The 18,181-nt window shown below is 40.7% G+C and overlaps 1 long non-coding RNA gene across 3 annotated transcripts in view; it reads right to left on the bottom strand.

Annotated features, from left to right (window-relative positions):
* The window catches only part of LOC309809520, a 108,282-nt gene that overhangs the window by 69,992 nt on the left and 20,109 nt on the right, over positions 1 to 18,181 (bottom strand). For all 3 annotated transcript variants that reach the window (XR_014294861.1, XR_014294862.1, XR_014294863.1), the window contains one exon: positions 9,693 to 9,730. This is a non-coding gene — a long non-coding RNA (uncharacterized lncRNA). The remainder of the gene's footprint in view (positions 1 to 9,692; positions 9,731 to 18,181) is intronic.

The raw sequence follows: 18,181 nt of genomic DNA, 5'->3' as shown, positions 1-18,181 counted from the left end.
CACAGAGGCCGGCAGAGGCATCATGCTGGTACACTGTTCTGGACAGAAGTCCAGAAAATGGGCACTTGGGCTGGCAGAGCCCAAAGGGGGAAGTGACAGCCCCTCCTCCCCAGGAAGCAGAATTAAGGCTGAATGACAATGGAGCATGGGTGGGGATGGGGGCATGTGTGCCCTACATAATCCAAGGCCACCATTCCAGCTATGAACCCCAACATTAAACCAGCCCAGATGGGGACAGTGTATGCCTTCCAGTCCCCCTGCACTTGTTGCCACCAGCCTTGAACAACTCCCACAGTGGGGACCAACCCAGTGATGATATGGAAAGTAGTCACCAGCAGAAACTCAGGAAAGGAAACATCCAGGCAAACTCCTTCCCACTAACTCAGATGCCATCCCAAGGAGGAGGAGAAGAGGAATCTCATTGAATATCAACCCCAAGGACACTAAGGTTTAAACCAGAACTTTGGGATTATGTTTTCTGCCATGTTTAGTCTGTTCAGGCTGCTGTAACTGAATACCATAGATTGAGTAACTTATAAATAATGAACATTTATTTCTCACAGTTCTGGAGGTTGGGAAGTCCAAGGTCAAATGTGCCAATAGATCCAGTGCCTGGTAAAGGCCAACTTCCTGGCTTGTAGAAGGCTGTCTTCTTGTATCTTCACATGGTGGAGAGCAGAGAGTCAACAAGCAAGCTGTCCTGTCTCATAAGGGCACTAGTTCCATTCTTAAGGGCCCCACACTCATGACCTAATCACTTCCCAAAGGTCCCACCTCCTAACATCATCCCATTAGGGTTTCAACATATGATTTCAGGGGACACAAACTTTCAGTCCATAATATGTTATAAGAGACCAAGGAAGGATTCATGAGCTAGAGTGAGTTCAGTCACAGGAAACCCAAGTTTTGTGCACTCTAATTTTTCCCAGTACTTGAGAAAATTTCAGCAGTACCAGCTAACATTATTGAACGCTTAATTTTGGCAGGCATTAGGTTTCACATTTACATGGATTGCCAATTTAATCCTCCTAAGTAGATAGCTGCTACTGTTATTTCTATTTCACAGATGAGAAAACTGACATAAAAATCCTGTGTTCTTACTGTATGTATGGAGTAAAGACAACAGCTAAAGGAATAACAAGCTATTTATCCTGTCTCTTGAACGAAGCAGCAAATGTCACCATCATGAGGGAGGAGTACAAACACCACCTAACACCCCTGGAAACACTATCTAGAAAAGCATGTGTGTCCCCTGCCCACAGGGTCTCCCCTTCTACATCAGATGAGAAGGACAGCGATCTCCCAGGCAAACTTGTGATGCAGGTTTGGCCAGCGCCTCTTTCTCCTTCGTGGTGGAAAGCCCTCCTCTCTAATGTCTACTCTGGATCCCAGCTTCTAGTCTGACCAGCCTTGTAATCTTACATCCGTGTAAACTGAGTAAGTTAACTCCTCTGTGCCTCCATTTCCACGTGTGTACCAGAAGGCAAACAATGCCAACATGTCAGTATCTTAACAATGATGGGGAACAAGTTATGGACCATGCTTCACATAACACCTAGCACAGTGGCTATTATCTTCCCCATCCCCATAGCCTCACTCTCAGCTACCTGTTCAGTTAGAAAGCGAACTTCCCTTCTCTGACGCATAAAAGGTATAGGCAAGTATTTAAATGTTTTCCCCTCCCCGGGCGTTTTACTAGCAGCATCTTGAAAATCAAAGCACCTTTAAAGACACAAAAGAATCCATTTCTAATAGAAAGACAGAATTTCCCACCATGATGGGTTATTACTAAGATTTTCCTGATTAAGATTTTCCATGGGTCAAATCCTCCTCCTAAAACAATGAAAACCGCATTTTAACTTTTTATTTATTTCCAACCTGTCTCTTTTCAGAAAAGATGTAAGATTGTCAAGAACTGAAGTCAATATATTTTGTGAAATATCAGTTATTAAAAAAAGAAACTGAAAATCAGTTTCTTCTTTCGGTTTCATCCAAAGCTATGGGGCCTAAAAACATCAGACATTGATCTGAGTGTCTTATCAGCTAAGGCAAAGTATTTGCATTGTTTCTAAAAATTTATACCTTTAAAGCATCTTCACATACATGTTTTATTTGTTCCTCTCAACAATCCAGTGAAGAAGAGATTACACTCCCCATTTTACAGATAAGAAAACTGAGGTCCTGGAAAACAAAACCATCAGACCCAGATGTCTTAAATCATTGTTCAATGCTCTTCTGTTACACCACAGCCCCCTACTTCCCAGGACGGGGTAGAATTTTGAAGCAGAAAAGGACTTTAAAGATTATCTAGTCCAGCTCTTAGAGAGCTATTTTGAATAATGCATGTATGTCAATACTCACATAAACAGTATTAAATTTAATAAAATAATATTGAATTTTACAATTATCTGTGGTACATGCTTGACAACACACCTGGCCACTTTCTTCTGGGTTTGAGATGGGCTTTTTTTATGACACAGAAGTAACTAGAAGGTCAAATTATGTATATGGGCATAATCCAGGTCCCTTTGGTTTTCTCATTTTGGGCATCAAGGGTCTAACAAGATTCACATCATTATCCCTACGTCATGAATCAAGCATGTTTTAAAAACTCTCCATGGCTAAATAATGCTTTGCAACATCATCTTCCAGAAGCACTTCTCTTCCAGTCATGATTAGCCTTTTCTAAAGATTCTGCTCAGCTAGGAATTTTAGTGTTTTTCAATTGCGTATTTTATGATATTTTAATTTTACGTTTATTCATTATTAATCATCTTTATTATATTTTAATTGTCAATGCAACATCCTGAGGAGGGAGAGGGAACACTTCACAAATAAGAATATTAATTTATTTGCCTTAAAATAATAATTAAGATTTTAATAAAATTACTTCTCTTAATAGGTCTCTGTGGAATGTTAATTCCCCACCCTTTAATGAACTAATGAGATATCAGGTGAATTTCATTAAGCACTGTGCTCACTTCCAACCAAAAAATTTTAAGCAAAAACTGTAAACCTTCAAAATATTTACCTAAAGGCAACTTGCTGATTCCCTCTAAAAGGCAATCTAAGAGCAACATACAGAGAATAAAATCTAAATGTATCCTCTCTCATTCTGGCATCTATTTGGAGGGTGAATATATTGACATTGCCCATCTCACTGTGGTCTCCCAAACCACTTTGCATTTTACTTGCTCCCCTATCAGGAAAGGGCTACCTGTCAGCACACAACTCTGCAAAGCATTCTGAGTTTCAGTACCGTTCAAAGTGTACACCTAAAGTAATAATATTGACTACTGATGATGCTGTCTTACACCCAAGATGTCACAGGTCTCTGGAAATATCAAGTAAGCCTCACAAGTTCTGAACACCAGGAGAAGACTGCTGGTCCAGTCCTATAAACAGGGGAACTGAGGGGCAGGGAGAGGAAGGCAGTTGCATGGTGCTTCCCAGCCACGGTGGTAAGTCTCATGGAAAAACAAGCTGGCCACAAGCAGGTTGAGCTTGCCTGGCCCTTCATGAAACATGGACTGGCTTAGTGGCTCTTGGATTTGCCAGTGAGTTCTCCTACTTCTTTTGTTATCAACACAGGAAAGAAGTTGTATGTGTTCTTTTGAATGAGTGTACTTTTTTGTATCACTGTCAAAGTTTGCTTTTAATACCACCCATTGATGTACAGCTTTCTTGTCCCTTGATAGTTTTAATGAGCTGCTTCCATGTTGCAGCAGTAATTTTTGGAGCTGGCATTTCCTCTTCTGCGCAGAGGATGCTACAGCCATTATGAAATTAACCTAATATTCTTCCAGCATCATTTTAAAATAGGTTAAAATAATGGTTTTTTGGTTATATCTGTTACTGTAGGATTGCAATGCATTCTTACAAACCTTGTTAATTTTCTGAATGCGTGATCTATAAAAATCCTACCACAGAAAAGAAAAACAAATGTCAGTAAATTTTCCCACGTAAGAAGAACTTTTTTTTGTTTGTTTTGTTTTAATTAACAGTTAAAACAATTCCTTTCACATCACCTTAATGTTATCCTTTGGGGCTCTCTGAAAATGAACCAATTCACTTCAATAAAATCACTGTCATTCTATTTACCAGACCAGAGTTTATTGGAGCATGACTACTAAATGCAACTAGTCAGAAAAAAGAAAAGCAACTCCCATAAACTCTCAATTAACAGTATGTTTTGTACCCCCGGCACACACACCCTACACACACACACACACACCCTACACACACACACACACACGGACTCATCTTTTGCAGTGTAATTTCGGCTCCAGACATTTTTTAAAAAGCATTTGGTAACTGATTACAAGAATGAGTCCCTCTCATTCTTTAAATGACCCATTAAAATATCACTGTAAATCCTTCTATTATAAAGTCCAATCCCCATGATGTCATGAAACCCAGCCCAAGGAGAAGAACCATAGAAATGTTATTTCTTGGGCCTCTCACTGTTGTGGCCTCTCCCGTTGCGGAGCACAGGCTCCAGACGCCAGGCTCAGCGGCCACGGCTCACGGGCCCAGCTGCTCCACGGCACGTGGGATCCTCCCGGACCGGGGCACGAATCCGCGTCCCCTGCATCGGCAGGCGGACTCTCAACCACTGTGCCACCAGGGAAGCCCAGAAATGTTATTTCTTGGGACTAGAAGAAGGAAAGCTTTCAGAGCTCTCATCTCCAAGTTCTCATTTTATCAATCAAGAAGCGAAGTCTAAGCAGGATGGCATGAGTCCAAAGGTGATTTTAACACCATAGCAACCTAAGGAACAAATCTAGCAACAGCAGAACCCACTTCAAAGAGCAGAGGGTAAACGTGGGAAGTAAAATTCTCTTTAGCAAAGTGGCAGCAGAGAGGGACAGTTCCAAAACAAACACAGGTTAATATTTTTTCTTTCCGTGGATCAATCATGAATTCTTAGGAAAGTGATGATCAAAATCTCTTTATAAATAACAGAAATAAATAAGGATAATTGCAACGTACAGCCTGAATTCTGAGAATTAAACTATAAAGTCAACACTAAGAGATGTAATGTATGCAAAAGATGCTACAAATGGAGTTTTGGAATACACAACATCAGCAAGGCTTCCAGTATCAGGTTCCTATCCCTATTTCAACTGAAATTGTAGAGGGAAAGAACTACTAAGACGATATTAATTTGCAGCAAGTTCTGGTAGCATTGCTCAGCTGGGAGAATGTAAGACATTATCCACCACCTATGAAACACAGGCTGCCTGAGAATGAAGCCACCACAGAGGAAGGTGTGTCTGAGAGCTGGAGATAGCATCCTGACAACGTCCCTGGGACATCTGGAAACAGGGACTAAGTCTAAAGCTAGGCCTGACTCCACACCTGAATACTGCAGTTCTATGAACTGAAGGAAAAAAATCTCATTTTCACTCAAAGTAGTTTGAGTTATGTCTCTTTCACTGGAAATCAGAAAAAGACCTAATACCTTAATGGAACTTTCATGCAACTTGAGGGACAGTGATGGTCAATCATAAGGATCTAAAGTGAGAATTGCAGAATAAAGTATAAAAAGTGGACTGAGCATTCAAGGAAGCCTTGAGCTGGAACTGTGATTTGGGAAGGAAACAATTGTCTTCTCTAGAATCCAGTTTTCTCATCTGTAAGACAGAGATTGTACCTCCTTCACAGCGCTATTCTAAGAACTAAATTAGTTTATAAATGTGAAATGATTAGATCAGTGCCTGGCACTCTAATATCTATATAATAGTGTGCCTTGTATATTAGACATTAATTAGAAATGAAAGTTAAAGTGTAATTTATGGCAAACTTCACTTGGGCTACAGTCAATTTGGGAGACTCGTTACTCCTAGCCCAGCACCTAAGGAACCTGGGAGAGCCCCAGATAGCTAACAAAGTGGTTAACAAAGTGGCTCCCTTCCTCAGCTCTGAGAATCACATACAGATTCCAAAAGTGACCCTGCCATGTGAGTGCTTCATTAATATGTGTGTATTTGTGTGTACATTTTAGCTTTACTTTTTATGTTCTGGAGGAATCAACATGTTATTTTATGCTGTAGCAGCTACAGTCATAATGCTGCCAATTTAATTCTTCAACCCAAAAAGATGGTGACTTGTCTCTCTCAAAATTTCTAGAACAATGATCTTGCCAAGCTCTTAGGTTCTGAGGAAATCCCTTGCCCATCTCATTTCCAGGCAGAGCACAAGTCAGAAAAACTGAGTAAAAAATTCTCCCCTTAGAAAAACACTCACTTCTGGCAATGAACTTCCAGCATTCTTTTGAACTCTGCCTCTTCCGTGTTTGTGACGTGAATAGACCTTGCAGTTAATTATCAACATGAATAATATATGACTGTGAGCCCAAGAAATAAGTCAAAGGTTCCAAAGGGTTTTATCTCCAGTTTCACACGTGGATGTTCTTGCAAATACACATTCCATTTTAAACATGTCAGCACATTTGGGGATAGAAACTTTTTGGTGCTGGCCTTCTCGAAGGTGGCTCATTAGTGAACAGCTCATGCAATCGACAAGCTATTGATGGAGGACGGAGAGATTAAGTTTCTTATCTCTGCTTTTGCATGTTCAAGTGTCTCAGATACATTGATGCAACTAAATTCTTCTCTCTGTCTCTGTCTCTCTCTTTCCATTGTGTATCACAATAATTTGTTAGAACAGAGTGGAATTTTGCCAACATGTAATTCTTTTCAGCCCCAAATGTGTCTTTTGGTCACCTTGCTTTTCCCTCTAAGTACCAGCTAAATGTTCCCATTTAAGTGACAGGCCTTTTTAATAATAAGTTAAGGCTTTGCAGCAATTGCAAGAGTTTGGGTACAGTGTCCAATATCATAAGACATGATAAATGTTCAGTGAAGGATACAGTTCGAAATTCCACTGGAAAAATAGATTGGGCTAAAACAATAGACATTCTTTATGACAACACTCAAGCTAAGTTAAAATGGTGATGCTCACTTTTTTTGGCATGCTTTCCAGGTATCTAATTTTTTTTCATTTTTTTTTTCTCATTAATGACTATGGAAACCAATATGGCAGGTAGCATGCTCAGGCTAATTTGGTTGACCAACTGAATCAAATGGACTGTTAGTGAATTACTAGCAGGGTTGTAGATGTGCATGAATAATTTTGGCTGATATCCGTAACATTCCAATCCACACACTCCTGCTAGTCTGTGTGGCATGAGGGCAGAGTGGACATAATCGCTTCCTCTTTGGTCATGCCAGAGGACTAGCATTCCTGGTGTTGACTGCTAAGTGCGTCAAGGATCCCTACTCCTCTGAGCCTTAAGGAGGTAGGAGAAAACCAGTGCATCCTGTTGCTTTCTTGGCAAAAGGAAAAGACAACAAAGGCACAACCCTTCCTCCCTCTTCAATATCTCTAGGGAAGCATCTAGCAGATAGACAGAGCTCAACCTCTGGAAGCAGAGACCTAGGCTTCAGTTCCAACCTGACTAGGTACTAGAGCTGAGGACTTTAGCAAATTGTTTCAATTCTGTGCTACTCATTTCCTCATCTGCAAAATGGACTTAATGTCTACCTTTAAAATTTCTTGGGAGAATTTGATGTCAAGTGACAGATAAAAAGTAGGAACATAGGAAATAGTAGTTCTTGGCAAAGATTTCAGAGAAAGTAAAACTTAAGAAACAGAAGCAGTTAAGAAGAAACATTATATATATATATATATATATATATATATATATATATATATATATATATATATAAAATAACTGAATCACTTTGCTGTACACCTGAAATGAGCACAACATTTAATTAACTATGCTTCAATTAAAAAACTAAAGAAAAAAGAGGAAACAAAATATTAATATTATCAAAGCAACAATAGAGCTATTGTTATTCTTAAAATAATTTATGTGATATTATAAATAAGATTATCTAAAAATGACTCCAGGGGTTCTCTCTGAATTGTCTGAACAAGGAGCTAGCTAGCACTGGGGCTTACTCCTTCCCCCAGCAAGAAGAGCTTCTCCTTAACTCAACTGCCAGTGGGACTGGGGATTTCTTTCCCCAGCAGGAGAACCAGCAATGACCCACAGGTCCCAAAGTCTATTGGTCCTGGGAAGCTAGTTTTCCCAGACAGCCTCTGTAACAGCAGCACCCAAATCCAGAGTACCTGGATTACAAGTAGCATATTTGTCTTCTCTCCACCCACTTGACAAGGCCCCTTTCCCATGTTAGATTTCCTGTTAGTCTGTTTGAGCTGCTATAACAAAATACCCCAGACTGGGTAGATTATAAACAACAGAAATTTATTTTTCACAGCCTGGAGACTGGAAGTCCAAGATCAAGGCACCAGCATGGTCAGGTTCTGGAGCAGCCCTCTCCTTAGGCTATGTGTATTCACATAGTAGAAGGAGTGAGGGATCTCTGTGCAGTCTTTTTTAAAGGGCACTAATCACGTTCATGTGGGCTCCATCCTCATGACCAAAGCACCTCCCAAAGTTCTAACTCCTAACCCTATCACACTAGGCATTAGGATTTCAACATGGGAATTTTGAGGGGACACAAACCTTCAGACGTGGCACATTATAAGAAAGCATAGTAATAGGGGGACATGTTTCCTGCCTCGAAATTTATTCCCACAGTTTGTTCAGCAGAGTACCCTGGCCCTAGATCACCTTTCCTTGGGGATAATGCAAGATTTTAGGACTGTGTACTTTCTTTTCTTACTAACCCTGGTTTTGTAAATGTCCCCCAAAAAGCCTGTTCCTTAACCACACGCTGTGATATTGTGGAATTTGTCTGGAGCCTATTGTACAACTGCCTAAAACTCCAGAATTTTTTTTCAATCAATCCTAAAGATCCATCCATGAGTTCTAGATACATCATCTACCATGAAATGGGCACATATTTTGTTCTCTGTTCAGAGCACTCTACCAACCTCAGGAGGGCAAGTTAATTAAACACTATCCCTGTCCTCAAAGGGTTTGGTTTTGGTCATTATTATGCTTTTATTCCATCCATATCTTTGGTAGGAAAGAAAGTAAATACAATTGATTTAGTAGAACAGAATGAAAATTTATCCTCAATGATACCTGTGTCACCAATTGATTGAGAATAAATTATGAAGCATACACTGTTTTACAAAATTCTCAGACTTACCCTCTGATAAGAGAACTGGGATTCAGAGAGGTTAAATAACTTGCCTGAGGCCACACAGCTAGTGAGTGATGAAAAAGAGTTTGAACTCAGTTCTGTTCTTGTAATAATAAGTTATCCTGCTTCCTAAGCAACTTGAATACCCAAAGGGAACCTCAGAGCAGATGAATTAGGCTGGACCCAACATCTACACATTTAGTCTATTTTTCTTCAGTCACTAAAAGAGTGCCCCAAGGGCCTGAGAGTCTGCATGTTTCTTTGCAAATGATCATTTATTTCCAAAGAGTGACATAGTTATTAAGGAAGAAAATAAGCAGAGTAGTTCTAGACACATAAATCACATTCCAAAGTATCCTTGTCCACTGATCAGCACTCGTAAGGCTCATATTTAAAGCTCTGTCATATTCAAAATGCTGCAAGTATAAGTTGAGTCTTTATAGTGAACAGGGAAGAATAAGGGCAGAGCTTCTGGAGTTATAGCAAAGTCTACAAAACATACAAATGAAATAAACTGTTATTTTTCAAGCTTCTCATGAAGCTGCTTTCAGTCTTTCAAATACTTACTGTGTTTAGGGTCCTGAGGCACAATTCTTCTAAAACAGCTATAAAAAGAAAAGAAATAATAAGTGAGCAAGTCAGTGCTAGAAATCACTTGAATGTGCTTTATAAATTCCATTAATACTACCACCAACACTAAACATATTGACCCAAAGGAAGGTAAAATGGAACTCACAATTGTTCAGGACCAGTTGTGTTCTGGTTTCTGTTTGGGAATATAATCCCTTTTAATCTTCAGAGAGTAAATATTTGTATTTATTTTTGAGAGGGCAGACAGCAGGAGCAAAAAGAACTAAAATCCTGCAACCTGTAGACCGAAAACCACATTCACAGAAAGACAGACAAAATGAAAAGGCAGGGCACTAGGTTACCAGATGAAGGAACAAGATAAAACCCCAGAAAAACAACTAAATGAAGTGGAGATAGGCAACCTTCCAGAAAAAGAACTCAGAATAATGATAGTGGAGATGATCCAGGACCTTGGGAAAAGAATAGAGGCAAAGGTGGAGAAGATGCAAGAAATGTTTAACAAAGACCTAGAAGAATTAAAGAACAAACACCTAGAAGAATTAAAGAACAGAGATGAACAATACAATAATTGAAGTGAAAAATACACTAGAAGGAATCAATAGCCAAGTAACTGAGGCAGAAAAACAGATAAGTGACCTGGAAGACAGAATGGTGGAATTCACTGCCATGGAATAGAATAAAGAAAAAAGAATGAAAAGAAATGAAGACAGCCTAAGAGACCTCTGGGACAACATTAAATGCACCAACATTCACATTATAGGGGTTGAAGAAGGAGAAGAGAGAGAGAAAGGACCCGAGAAAATAATTGAAGAGATTATAGTTGAAAACTTCCCTCACATGGGAAAGGAAATAGCCACCCAAGTCCAGGAAATGCAGAAAGTCCCAGGCAGGATAAACCCAAGGAGAAATACTCCAAGATACACAGTAATCAAATTGACAAAAATTAACATGAAGAAAAATTATTAAAAACAACAAGGGAAGAATGACATACAAGTGAACTCCCATAAGGTTAACAGCTGATTTCTCAGCAGAAAGTCTACAAGCCAGAAGGGAGTGGCACGTTAGAGGGAAAAACCTACAACCAAGGTGACTCTACCTGGCAAGGATCTCATTCAGATTCGATGGAGAAATCCAAAGCTTTACAGACAAGCAAAAGCTAAAAGAGTTCAGCACCACCAAACCAGCTCTACAACAAATGCCAAAGGACCTTCTCTAAGTGGGAAATACAAGAGAAGAAAAGGACCTACAAAAACAAACCCCAAACAATTAAGAAAATGGTAATAGAAACATATCAATAATTACCTTAAATGGGAATGGATTAAATGCTCCAATCAAAATACACAGGCTCACTGAATGGATACAAAAACAAGATCCATATATATGCTGTCTACAAGAGACCCACTTCAGACCTAGGGACACATACAGCCTGAACGTGAGGGGATGGAAGAAGATATTCCATGCAAATGGAAATCAAAAGAAAGCTGGAGTAGCAATACTCATATCAGAAAAAATAGATTTTAAAATAAAGAATGTTACAAGAGACAAGGACAGTACATAATGATCAAGGGATCAATCCAAGAAGAAGATATAACAATTCTAAACATATATGCACCCAACATAGGAGCACCTCAATACATAAGGCAAATGTTAACAGCTAAAAAAGAGGAAATCGACAGTAGTACAATAATAGTGGGGGCTTTAACACCTCACTTCCACCAATGGACAGATCATTGAGACAGAAAATTAATAAGGAAACACAAGCTTTAAAGGACACAATAGATGAGATAGATTTAATTGATATTTATAGGACATTCCATCCAAAAACAGCAGATTACACTTTCTTTTCAAGTGAAAATGGAGCATTCTCCAGGATAGACCACATCTTGGGTCACAAATGAAGCCTTGGTAAATTTAAGAAAATTTAAATCATACCAAGCATCTTTTCTGACCACAATGCTATGAGAGTAGAAATAAATTACAGGGGAAAAAAACGTAAAACACAGAAACACATGGAGGCTAAACAATACGTTACTAAATAACCAAGAGGTCACTAAAGAAATCAGAGGAAGTCAAAAATACCTAGAGACAAGTGACAATGAAAACATGATGATCCAAAACCTATAGGATGCAGCAAAAGCAGTTCTAAGAGGGACGTTTATAGCAATACAATCCTACCTCAAGAAATAAGAATAATCTCAAATAAACAACCTAATCTTACACCTAAAGGAACTAGAGAAAGAAGAACAAAATGCAAAGTTAGTAAAAGGAAAGAAATCAGAAAGATCAGAGCAGAAATAAATGAAAAAAATATTTGTATTTATTTTTGGCTTCCCATCATCTTATTTCCTTTCCTGTATTTAAGTAATTCTCCCCCTAATGAGTCTTGCTGGGAAGCTGAGGCTGCCTCTTACTTTGGAAGTTGCATCCCTTGCAGCCAAAGTCAAGAACATGCTCCAGTTTCAAGCAACCAGTTGTGTCTGCCCTAGAGTTTGAACAAGGGACCAGTGAGAGAAAGAAGCAGCAATTCTACCACTATCTGTAATAGTGTCCCTTCCAGACCAGCCTGTGGCTTGGCTTTGGCTGTTTTTCTTTCTGCCTCCATGCCTGGTTCCCCCATCACTTCAAGTGATTCTTTCAATAAATCCTATTTCTCCTTAACTCAGCCAGATTTGGTTTCTGTTGCTTGCAACTCAGAACCTAGACTGATCCACCTTACAACAATCTATCTTTGGGCATGAGTATTATTAGCCCTATTATATAACCAAGAAAATGGAGGCTTTAAGATATCTAATGATCTTTTCAAGGTCATGCAGCTTGTAAGGAATAGTGCATCAGTGACTGAATTTTGGACAGTAGATTCTCTCTATGCCCTGATAAGAAATACATAGTGGTACCCAAAGCCTGTCTGAGCGTTGCCATCATCTGATGAAAGCTACCCAAGGAGACAGTTAGTTGCTTAATGGCTCCTTCTCTGGAGTTGCAGTTTGCAAGGTTGAATTGTTAAGTAATTTGACTTATTTTAGGAGAACAAGTTCATACGCTGTCTCTTCTGAAAAAACATGACCATCCCAAATAGAAGTGAACTTCTCATGTAATACTGTGTGTTTTGATATTGGTATTGTTATACTGGTCTTGCAAAGCCATCGGCCTAGGCCCTTGAACAGAGTTGAACCACAAGAGATGCAGGAAGCTTTATCTGAATTCCAGCTCTGATCACCCCATGACAAGTGAGGGGGCGGAGGGAGGAGAGAAGTTTCTTTCTTTATGCCCTAGCACACGGAAACTTGGAGCTCTGCAGCTCCTCCAAATGGAGACTAGGCATCACAAGGCTGGGATTTGTCACTGTTCTGACACAAGGAAGGAGCAATGAGGAAAAGTCATTGCAGAACATGAGACTGTCACTTCTGTGTTTATAAAATGCTCCTTATTTGTACAAGGCACTTAGTGGGGCCACACTCAGAGGAGGCTGGAGGAATCCAATGCTTTTGTTTTTGTTTTTACATCTTTGTTGGAATATAATTGCTTTACACTGTTGTGTTAATTTCTGCTGTACAAGAAAGTGAATCAGCTGTATGTATACATATATCCTCATATCCCCTCCCTCTTGAGCCTCCCTTCCACCCTCCCTATCCCACCCTTCTAGATCATCACAAAGCATTGAGCTGATCTCTCTGTGCTATGCAGCAGCTTCCCACTAGCTACCTATCTTACATTTGGAATCCAATGTTCCAAAGCTCATGTCTTCCTATCTTCCATTGCTCACACATCTCAATAAATAGACTTGGGGGGTAGAAAGTGGTTTGAGTGATACTCCAAGTAGTAATGATTGGGACTTCCTACCAGCTGGCAGAAAAGCCTGCCTCAGAATGAACATGGACACCGGTTCTTGTGTTTAAATACAAAGAACACTGCAAAGTTTCCTGCAGGCTCTGAGAGATCACTGCCAGAATTAAACAGGACTCACCAGTGGCTCCAGAGAGGCCCTTGACTTTCAAGTGGGAAAGACTGATTCACCCCACCCTACTCACAAGGGCCTGGACATCCTGATCATCTTCCAATCATGGGGTTCAGATTCAGTCGGTGTGGGTTCAAACTCTGCCTCTGCATTTGCTACTCATAACTTTTGCCCAGGTACTTTGCTTTTTATGTGTCTCACTTTCTTCATCTATAAAATGGGAATTATAATAGGACCTACCACAAAGGATCATTATGAGAAACAAATGAAATCCTTTCTTTAAAAGTCCTGAATATAACTCAAAATGATGTCTGTCTACAAATATCCATATATCTTTTGGCTTCTAGGTAAACACAAGTTAAAATTTTGTGGTTAGCCCGGTGCTTCCAAACTCCCAAGCATCACGGGATGGCCAAGTTATTCCACTTCCCCAAACCTCATTTCCACGTGTATGAAAATAGCAGATGATAGATTATAATAAGCTTCACAGGCTTAAGGTAAGGATCAAATGCAAAAAATATAGAAATTGTCAAATGACTAAGAATTGGCAGGGATGATTAAAAACCTTCCAAGACAGAAACTGGGCTTCTTGCTGTTTCTTGAGTATATTGATCATATTCTCACCTCAGACCTTCACCCTCGCTGTGCTCTGTGTCTGGAACTCTCTTCCACCAGAGCTTTCCACAGTTGGCTCCAGCTCAAAGACCAAAGACCACTTCCCTAGAATGGTCTCCCCTGACCACTCTGTATTAGTTAGCCAACACACACACACACACACAAGCTAGTCCCTCGTCCTGCATTATTTTATGAAGCTCACTGATTATACATATGACGTATTTATTCGTGGTCTATTTGTTCCCTGCCCTATCCCACCCCCACGCTGCTGGAATATAAACTCCTTGAAGACAAGGATTTATTAAGCCCCATCTCCTCTTCAGCTAGAGGAGCAACTGGTGCATAGCAGGTGCTCCATGAATCTTTATTTAATTCACTAAAGAATGAATTCAATCCTGTTGACTCTGGTGTGGTGCCAGTTAACACCATGGCTGAAATCCTCTACTTACTTCAGTCTCAAGGTTTGAAAGTGGCTTGATCAAGGTCACAGAAGGACAGTTATTTTCATGCTATGCTCCCTGGCTCTGCTTCCCAGGCCAGACCTTGCACAATGCCTGACCTGCTCAGCCCTCAGGGCCTTCACCTCCAGCCTAGAGCAGAGTTCTCCCCATACTCCAGATCCCAAACACACAGTACCTCTTTCTATGTGGGCCTTGATGAGGAAAAGCTTGAGAAGCACTGCTCCAGGGAGCCCATGTGATTCCAGAGAGGTGCCCCAGGACCCCGAGGCATGGCATGGTGTAGCATGGGGTGGCATGGCAGGAACCCAGGGGCCTGACTCCCCGGGTCCCCCACTTCCTAATTCCAACACAACATCTCTACTTCTTCACTGCTTTGCACAGTGAACGTCTAGAAATTGTGATGTGCAAGAAATGACTCCACAGGAACTTAATTCAAGACCCGAGGAATCTATGCAGAGGCATATTACATCCTTGGAGACACCCTTGCAGACCCTCTAGAAAAACAAACATCTATGCCCCAGTGGGTGGGTGCCTCACTGACTGCATTCCTCTAAATCACAAATTATCCTGCCCCTTGAGTATGGCTCAAGGTCATACTTGAGTACTTAACACCTTAGAATGAATTTATTGGCCCATTTTCTAAGGAGGTGTCAGGAAGGCTCTATCCTAGGGAAGTGACAGGAGACAGAACTGTTGTGCCATGACATGAACAGAAAAGGCTCCAAAAGGGGAGGGGGGCACCAGAGACCAATGACCTGTCCCAATGTCACCCCAGCTCACACAGGTTATTAGGTAATGTTGCCCTATTGGCCTTACTCTCTCCCTACACAGACTAGTTGGCCTGAAGCCATTCACGAGCTGGCAGCCGACACTGCTTCCCACTCAATCCTTCTCCACGTATCCTGCCAGTGAAACAGATTTTCAATGGCCTCCGTCTGTGGGATATTGCTACCCATTCAGGAGTAAATTTCCGGTGCAGGGCGGCATAATGATTCCCATTAATGATGATATTATTCGTGCAGCTAAAATCTGCACGCCCTCAGCTAAAACATTCCCCTGTAGAGGCTGCAACACTTACTACTCAGAAATCTTTCATTACAGGTAGGTAATGTGTTTGCTGTGTACAGGAGTCTGATGCATGGTAATAGCCTCCCTCATTGTTCCTCTGACTCCTTTAAAACACCAGGGGATTTTTATATGCACGTTTAGTCACGAAACCCAGACTTCTGCTTGCAAGCATCCTGCTCTCAGGGCAGATGACGGGAAGCAGTGCTTTCAAGCTCTCTGTTAGGAGAGTCCCATTCATCACAAATATATTCTCCACACATGAAACATTGGAGAATATATTTGCAGTAGAGATTGTACTCATCCTCAGTGCTATTGACATTCTGAGCCAAATAATTCGTTGTTAGGGGTGGAGTGCTATCCTGTACATCGTAGAATGTTTAGCAGCAACTCTGGCCTTTACTAGATGCCAGTAGCATCCCATCCCCAGTGAGACAACCAAAAGTGTCTATAGACATTGTCAAACATCCCCTCAGGGGCCAAACTGGCCTCAGTTGAGAACCAGTAACATAAAATAAAATGAAAAGAGAGGAGAGATATCTCCTCTTGTTTTTTTTGTTTGTTTGTTTTTGTTTTGTTTTGGGGTTTTTTTTCAGTACGCGGGCCTCTCACTGCTGTGGCCTCTCCCATTGCGGAGCACAGGTTCCGGACGCGCAGGCTCAGCAGCCATGGCTCACGGGCCTAGCCGCTCCGCGGCATGTGGGATCTTCCTGGACCGAGGCATGAACCTGTGTCCCCTGCATTGGCAGACGGACTCTCAACCACTGCACCACCAGGGAAGCCCTCCCCTCTTGTTTTAAAGCCCAAAATGTGTAACCCAGTCTACACACACAAGAAACCCACGTGGATAGAAATAAAGCAGGTATTTTTGCTATCACATAAAGCACCGTCTCTAAGCAGTGACAAGAATAGGAAAATTAACTTAGGTTTTATTGGTTTTAAATTAAATAATTTAAGAATCCCTAGTTAGAAATGGTCATAGAGATCATGCAGGACAACTCCCCCATGATATTAATACAAGGGTGAAAACTCAGAAATGGTAAGTAATTTCTGAATGGTCTCACAGTAATGATGGCAGAGACTGGACTAGTTACTCAGGTCCCCAAACTCCAAGTTTTTAATTTATTATTTTTTACATTTATTCATCAAGCATCTATTTTGTATTTAATCCAATGTAAAGCGCAGAGCTCAGGTTTGGAGACAAAAGAAGAAGAGACATACTTCCCAATAATGTCAATAGGGACCATTCGCCAGGTACCTCTTATGTATCCATGGATGAGGCACTTTAGATCTATCCTGTCATTCAGTCCTCATAAAAAATTCTATGAGGTTGGTACTAGTTCCTCACTGGCAATATTGACAGGTACAGTTAGACACCAGGGCCCTGTAACTCACATGACACTTACAAAGCCCAGCATTGTAACTGGAAATACGCCAAGAGTCCTCTAGGAGTGATGTATCTACGAGAGCAGAGAGAAGTCCACCTTCCTCACTGCTGGTAAAGAAACATCACCCATCTGCCAGCTACACATGATGTGTGGCAAAAGAAGGGACAGTTGCCGCAGCACAGAGCTGGGGTCAAACCCTGGTTCTGCCCTTTTTGTTTGCATCCTTTGAGCTAATTGTATAAGGTCACTGAGGTTCGGTTTCCCTGTTTGTAAAATGAAGAAGTTAAGAGGTCCAACAGACAGTTAGTATGGTAATAAAACATGATCATCTCTTAAAGTCACCACATGCAGCCCCTTGTAAGAGTGAATGTCCACTAAATGTTAGACTCCTTTCCTTTTCCTAATCTCTCTGTGCCTCAGTTTCCTCATCTATAAAATGGAGATAATAAAGGCAGCTACTCTGTAAAGTTGTGAGGGCTAAGAGGATATATAAAATGTATAGGGGCTGGAGGTTAATAAATATCAGCTTTAGTTATTTTTGCAAATGTAAATTGTTCTGGAATAACTTTAATGGATAAATCAAAGGTGAGGACTCACAGATGTACCATAGAGATGAAGTAGCATGCTTTCCTTACAATACCCGCACCCCTTCCAGCCCACTCTATAAATTAATAGGCAAGAAATCTGAGATCCTTAAAAGTGAAATTATTTTCCCAAGATTTCTCAGTAAGCTGGTTGTGCCTTTTTCTGGCTCCCAGACCCAGCACTTTCTACCTCCTTCTTTTAACCTCCCATGGGCTACCCTGAACCTAGCCAGAAGTAAGCTTCCCGTGGATGAAAAAAGTGATATCCGGGTCACAGACTGTCCATATCGAGGTCCCACTACAACTTCATTGTGTTGTTATTGAATTGGAAGAGTCAAGATGTGACTAACAACAGAGGAATGTCTATAAAAATGTTGCTGCAGCTCCTGCTGGCTCT

Source organism: Mesoplodon mirus, assembly GCF_964341445.2.
Source record: "Mesoplodon mirus genome assembly, chromosome: 2".
Lineage (NCBI taxonomy): Eukaryota > Metazoa > Chordata > Mammalia > Artiodactyla > Ziphiidae > Mesoplodon > Mesoplodon mirus.
Note: the sequence above shows the minus strand (reverse complement) of the source record. Positions and strands in the feature narration are given on the sequence as shown.